This window comes from Myotis davidii, unplaced genomic scaffold (assembly GCF_000327345.1).
Source record: "Myotis davidii unplaced genomic scaffold, ASM32734v1 scaffold1104, whole genome shotgun sequence".
NCBI lineage: Eukaryota > Metazoa > Chordata > Mammalia > Chiroptera > Vespertilionidae > Myotis > Myotis davidii.
In genome coordinates this window covers 238,151-245,206 of record NW_006294679.1, presented here as the reverse complement: position 1 = coordinate 245,206, position 7,056 = coordinate 238,151, and the positions used below count along the sequence as shown (strand labels likewise).

The 7,056-nt window shown below is 49.4% G+C and overlaps 1 long non-coding RNA gene across 1 annotated transcript in view; it reads right to left on the bottom strand.

Moving 5' to 3' along the window:
* Nucleotides 1-5,365: 5,365 nt before the first annotated feature.
* The window catches only part of LOC107183977, a 12,010-nt gene continuing 10,319 nt past the window's right edge, over nt 5,366-7,056 (bottom strand). Inside the window, exon 3 of the long non-coding RNA XR_001514798.1 lies at nt 5,366-5,886. This is a non-coding gene — a long non-coding RNA (uncharacterized LOC107183977). The remainder of the gene's footprint in view (nt 5,887-7,056) is intronic.

The window sequence follows — 7,056 nt, the reverse complement described above, 5'->3', positions numbered from 1 at the left end:
AGCAATACCTTCTCTCATCACCAGTGAGGACATCTGCCCCTCAGTCTGCATCTGTCCTGACAGGGAAGGTCAGGAGCCCCAGGGGAGCCTATGAACCCTTATGGAGCTTTACTTAGTGAGGAAGCGTGTCTCCAAGGCACTGACTGCGGATTTAACTTGTACAAATAGGAACCTTTAAAAGAGCACATGTTAGGGCATTTGGTCATTAGGAGGAGGTCAAATAGATGCATCCATACACACTGGATGGCATGTAATTTAATATATGTGATCATTCAATATGTGATAGAATTGAATTTCCTTTTATTTTGTCACACATTCTCCTATGTGTGGGCGGGAGAGATGCATATTGAACTGGAAGAAGGCTGTGTCCTGTGTCTTGAAGGAAGTCTATAGAAAGTAAACTTAAAAGACCATGAAAGAAGGTATGTGGTAACTCCACACCCAGTCCTCTCTTCTGTCTTCCAGCTCTGTTTTAGGTGCCTTCTAACAATGGCCAGAAGGTGGCAGCCTAACCCGCCTGCCGGCACATGAACTCAGGAGTTCCATTCTTAGGGGAGGGAGACAGCACCAAAGAAGATGAAGATTTGAGAAAACAGGAGAAAGGCTGAGACACACCCTCATCACCCACCCGACCACAAGCACCTCATGGGATAACACCTCTGAGAAACCCTTTCTCAGTATAAAATCCTAGGGTTGTTTACTTGCTTTTTAAATATCTGTAGCCTCCTAAGTTCTCCCTCTAAAATGATGGTGCTGGGAGGCCAGACACTCAGGGCATTGTATTCCTCCAGCTCACACAGCAGTGTACCTGAGGCTCCCTCCTGCAGCAGGCAAGCCTCCTGGGCCCAGGCTCTCCCACTCACCAGGCACAGCTGGCCAGGGGGCAGCTGCGGGAGGACTGGGAGGAAGCAGCCTCCCCCACTGCTCCTGCTCCCGCGCACTGGGAGGGGGAGGGTGCTGTCTCCCTGCACAGCAGCTGGTGATGTCTCAGCTGTGACCCCAGAGCTTGTGCTGTGCCCAGGTCAGGGCGGCTGCTGCCCTCAGCTAGGCTGGGTGCTAACAACAGGGTGGCATGTGGACGCGTTCCCTGGGGCTGAGGAGGACAGGAGCCTGGGAGCCCTGCAGCTCCTCACCATGCCGACCACAAAGGGTCAAAGGGGAGTGAACAAGGATGCACGAGGGCCCTTGTTTGGCCTGAAGTCCACCGGTCACTGGGGAGGAGGGGTGTGGAGGACAGCACGCACGCACTGCTGATGCAGGGCAGGGCTGAAGAAGGAGCGCCTCCACTGCTGCTCACCTGCGTGGGCAGAGGGCGAGGTCAAAGCCAAACTCCTACGACAGACGGTGGTGACAACGCACTGTACCGGGAAAGCGGGTCCTCCTCGTAAGACGGCCCTGCAACTGAGGGGCTCAGGTACGCTCCTCTTTTCGCCTCCAAATATGCTCATTGATAGCACCAGCAGGTGACGGCTCACAGTGACTCAGGAGATGACGCACACAGCACTGGGAATGTGGGATGCCTGCCAGGCCGAGTCTCGCGTCACAGGAGGCCTGACTGGAGGAACTGGGCGCCGTCCACAGTCTATTCTGAACTTGATGGTGAAGGCTGAACTGGTTATACATGTGTGGCCTCTCCGACCAGTCAGACGTGCTAATGCGGACGAAGGGAACACTTGTCCTGCAGCCACGGGCACAGCAGGTGCCTGCGAAGAACATGGAGGTGCTCATGACACACTAGGGACACATCTTCTCTCCTCAGTGTCTAAGTCACAATGTGGATGGCGCTTTGTATTACAGGACGTCAGCTCTGAAGCCACCAAGGGGGCCTGCAGTCTGCTCTCCGACTTACTAACCACAGTGCTCAGTTATGAAATTCTGGCCACTGCTGTCCTCAGCAGAGAAGGCGCGTGTTCTGTGTCCTCTGACACCGCCTCTCAAGCTTTCCTGTGTGCACCAGTCACCTGGGAGCTTCTACTCCAGAAACAATGGGCAGGGCCTGAGGCTGGACACCTGAGGCCCCGTCTGTGCTGCTGCGCGCGCTCCTGTTTCAGGGTCACCGGAGAGAAGCTCTGAGGAGTCGCACGAGAGACTATGGTCCAGGTAGAATCACCCCTCAGTGATCGCCATGAGTACCTGCTGCAGGATGCTCTGGACACCCAGAAGGAAGGCCCTGCTGCTTCCTACTCACCTGTCCAGGAAAGCTATCCCCAAGGACCACCCAACACAGGCCCTGACTTTTCCCTCCTCTCCTCTCAGAGTATGAGGTCCAATTAAATGTCCCTGCCTTGAGAAGGTGGGTCTGCAAGAGTATGTATGTGTTTGGCAGAAAGGAACACTGAGCTCCCCCTAAAAGGTTAACACACTCCTGGTTTGTCTTTGTCCTCACAAAGCCAGCAGCCATCTTCATATTTCAGAGGACAGAGTCCTCCACATGCACGCTGGTGAGGCCACTTCCCAACCTTGCTGTGGAGTCCACACGCCTGCCACTGGAGACCAGGAGACTCACATCAGCTCCCCCAGGCCTTGCGCAGGTACTTCAGAGGTGGGGGTACAGAGCGTGGGGCATCTGCTGGAATTGTGTGCCTAGAGATTAATGCCAGTCCACAGGGGTCCCGTAGAACCACCCCACTAAGTGACTATATGCATGTATGGATTCATGTAGGCCACTGCTGACGAGAGAGAGAGAGAGAGAGAGAGAGAGAGAGAGAAATTTCACTTTGGAAGAGGGTTTCTCAACTGCTTACTAAACTAAATATGCTCTGACCTCACCATCCAGCAATCACACCCATTGGTGTTTACCCAAAGGAGCTGAAAACTTACGTCCACAGCAAACCCAGCACAGATATATAAAGCAGCTTTACTCATAATTTCAAAAACTTGGAAGCAACCAAGATGTCCTCCAGTAGCTGACTGGACAAATAAGCTGTGGCCCATCCAGACGATGAAATACTATTCAGCACTAAAAAGAAGTGAGCTGTCGAGCCACAGGAAGACATGAAGGAACTGGAAATGCACATTGCTAAGTGAAAGAAGCCAGTCTGAAAGGTCTGTGCACAGTATGATCCCAACTCTATGACATTCTGGAAAAGATAAAACTATGGAGACAGTAAGGGGTTGGTGCTTGTCAGGGTTCGGAGGTCTAGGGGTAGAAGGAACATGGAGGATTTTTAGGACAGAGAAATCACTGTATGATGCTATAATGATGGACCCATGTTGTACATTTACCTAAACCAATAGGATGTACAATAACACAATGTAAACTAATAAACTGTGGACTCTGGGTGATAATGGTGTCCATGTGGGTTCACTGTCACAAACGTACTGTCCGGTCGGGGACGTTGATAATGGGGGAGGTTGGGAAGGGGATAGGGGATGTATCAGAAGTCACTGTACCTTCGGCTTAATTTTTGATGTGATACTCAAGCCGCTCTAAAAAAATCAAGTATAAATAAATAAGTAAATAAATAGTGAAAGAGAAACCATATTCTTCAAGAAAAAGAGAGAGGAAGGTGCCTGTCTCTCAGGGAATTATGGGAACTGTTTATTTTCCCTTCTACTGAGAGCTCTAAGGTCGCAGGGCCATATGCCACAAACAGCAGTCAAAGCAAACTAGCAAATGAAAGGCTGCCACTGCTGGGATCAGGGGATGGGTGTGGGCGGGCAGGTGCTGCATGCTGGCCCTCCTTCCCCTGTTGGTGCAGACACCTTGCCAGACGCCTTTAGGGAGGCTGATTCACACCCTTCCTGAACCCGAGAGTCTCAGTAAGCAACAAAATCACTCTACAGTTGGTGGTGTGGAATTCATCTAAATTGGATATCAGCTGAATAGTAAGATCAATAGTCTAAATAGTTTTACCAATTAAGACCTAAACCTTAAGAAAACCTTAGCTTCTTTAAATTCTTAAATCTCAGAACCGCTGAAAGCAATGGAGCCTATTTATGTACTTCAAGTTCACTCAAAGAACTTGACACCAAGTACTGTCAAAGCCTTTCCTAAGACACTGACAAAACACCTGAGATGCACTGCTGGCGCAGAGGGAGGAAGCAGAGCAGGAAATGAGAGGGCAAAACAAACGACACCACCAGAGCCCCAGTCGCCCAAAGCCTTTTAGACAGGAAGCAGCCTCCTCCCAGATTCTTGCAGGAGTCCTCCCTTGACTGGCTTTCCTGCAGATAAAGAATGCAGATGTCACCCCACGGTGAAGGTCCAGCAGGTCATCGGCTTGTTCTCTTTTCAAACCGCCAGTGCCTTCCAGGTTCTGTCATGTGGATGGTCTTTCCCCATTGCTAGTGGGAGTGGGGTTCTTGAGGTATCACTGGGATGAGCATTTCCGAGGCCCCGTGATAGAATAAGATGTGGTAGAAAGCTTTATTTTCGTGGAATTACATCCTTGGGTTTGCAAAGTCCCATTGCCCTTAATCCAGTCTCAGAAGATGTATAAGCAAATCCAGCATCCAGTTTCCTTTCCAGGTTGGAACTGAGTCCAGTACAGCATCAGGCTACTGCAGTCCATTAGTCCATTGTGTGGGGTCCACAGAGCAGTGAGTCATGTGGGCGAATGCAGGAGAGCAAGAGAGCACATCCCCTGCAACTAGAGAACCAGGAGCCCAGAGGGCAAGAGTAGGAGAGGGAACTCCTTTGTTTCGGAGATTAAATATCTCAATCTTCCCCTGCTTGCAGAGGCCACGACTGCTCTGGCCAATGACCTGTTCCCAGGTGTCACTGACAGGAAAGCACCTTCCCCAGTTCACCCAGACTGTACTGAGCGTGCGTCTATTTCCCTCTGCCAGCCCTTTCCCCCAGCGAACTGTGGGTACTAGACCAGTGGTGCCCTGGGGAGTATTAAACTGCAGCTTCCTGGCAGTGCTACACAGATGGCCTTGCCCATAACATCTGGCCTTCCCTTTGCTCCTTTCCCGTCACCAATAACCAGCTTAATTACGGTGGTATCAAGAGCAGAACAAGCAACTAAGCCTGTATCCTCTCAGACAGGACTTTGCCAAGATAGGCGACTACCCTAGAAGATGAGGGCCCCATATTTATAACTTGCTCATAACTTACGGTAACGGGGAGACTTGTATTTTGCCTGTTTTTAGGGGGCACCTAAATTAGCATGAAATTGCCTTAGATTTCAAACTCCAGATGAGATGAAGCAGGAACCTGCAGTTCTGCCGCTTGCTAACCATGAAACGTTAGCTGAGCGCTCCTTATCGAGGCGCCTCTCAGAGCACTTCACTTGGATTAACCACTTAGTCCTCAAAGAGACCATGTAAGATGGGACCAAGGAATAGAGAGAATAAGCAACATGCCTGTTAGGTCACTGAAGGAGGAACACACGAGGCCAGAGTGGTGAGGGATTACGGATTTATTCGATCATCCACACACCAGGTGGCTGAGCCTGGATGGCTCCAGCACCCAGTGAGGGCAGTCAGCGGCTTCTAAAGGACTTTTGATGGGACTTTTTCTGGGTGGACACTTCTTTATGCAGACCTGGAGGAGAGAGAATGGAATGTGGTCAAAGGGAATGTCCATTGTGAAATGACCTGAAAAGCCAGTTCCTGGGGGAAGAGTACCAACTCAATTGCTCCATCAAACCTAACATTCCAGCCTTTTTGTTTTATGGAATAGGGACAAAGGTCATGTCTTCTGTAGTTACTTGCTGCTGAGTCTGGATGTCAAGATCACAGGGGGCTGGCCTTTGAGTGTAGTCAGCTGGAATGTCGTACAGGTTCCTTCTGGTTGGAGCGAGGGGTGCAGCAGCATGGTCTCCCCGAGACGGGCTGGTGAAGGCTCAGTGATCCTGCTGAGTGACTGGGAGGTAAAAGCTGGTCCTGAGGCTGCCACAGCGTCACTGGTCTGGTTTTGCTGCTTTTCTGGGCCTGGGGCTGAAATACAACGGAGGCCGTTTTAGGAGGGAAAAGAGTAGGGGTCTCAGTTGCCTCACTAGTGATATGAAAGGGGAGAACAGGTTACCCTGGGGATGAGGTTCTTGTTTTCCAGTTTTGCCCCTTGCTGGGCACCCACATGTTTCTTGTAGGTCCTGAGACAGGGTTTCAAAATAGGTAGAGCAGTGGTTAAGCTCCCAATGGCAGTTCCAGCCCCTGCTGGTGTGCCCAGGGTTATGAGGAGAGGGATTATCTGGACTCCTCTTTTGTGTCAGCTATGATGGGTTACAGGGACAAGTAAAGACTGATTATTGGGGGCTGCATCTACATTGGGTGAGAGAAGAGAGTACAAGTTCCTGTCCAGCTGATGGGGAGACAGATGTATGTGTTTTCCCCACAGAGGAAGAAAAATCCCTGATCACGGAGACGAGCTGATAGTTGTAAGGAGAAGAGGTGGACTAAAGGATGTGAGTTTCCTTTTTCTAGTTCCGCAATCCAAGCTGAGAGGGTAGTCGCCATGGTGCTACCAATAAGGGGTGACAGATGAGTGGTTGAGATTGTATTGCAGTGAAAGCGGGAGGGAACGCTAGGATGGGCTGTTATCCAAGGGAAAAGAGAAAGGGAAGGAAAGGAGCAATTGAGGCCAGGGGCCAGGATGGTTGGATAAGAAGTCAGACACTACACTCAGACCAGCCAAATTTAGTACTTGAAATTTCCTGAGGTTATAATCTGCCACTCGCTGGCTTAACTTCTTATTTTTACTGAACCTTAATCCTTGCTGTTTTTCTGAATATTCTGGTTTAGCTTAAGAAGTATCCAGGCTTGGAGACTGAAATCTCACTTTCTTGCTCAGAGTAAAATGGCCCTTTTACAATTCTTGTAAATAGTTAACTTTAGAACCTCTTTCTTTCAACATTTCTCCTTTCCTTCTCATCACATAGGCAACCTTCACAAATTTCACACTTTCAAATTAGCCTTCAAACCTTCCTTCCATGTCCTTCAAAAATGCATACCATGTCTCAGACCTTCCATTAAGTATTTCTACTCTAATATTCTTTCTTTTTTCTTTAAAAGGTATTAGAATTCTTCACTCTTAGAAACTTTAACTTTTCAATTATAACCGAAAAGTAAACAGCCAACATTTCTTTTTTTTATTTTTATTTTAGATTA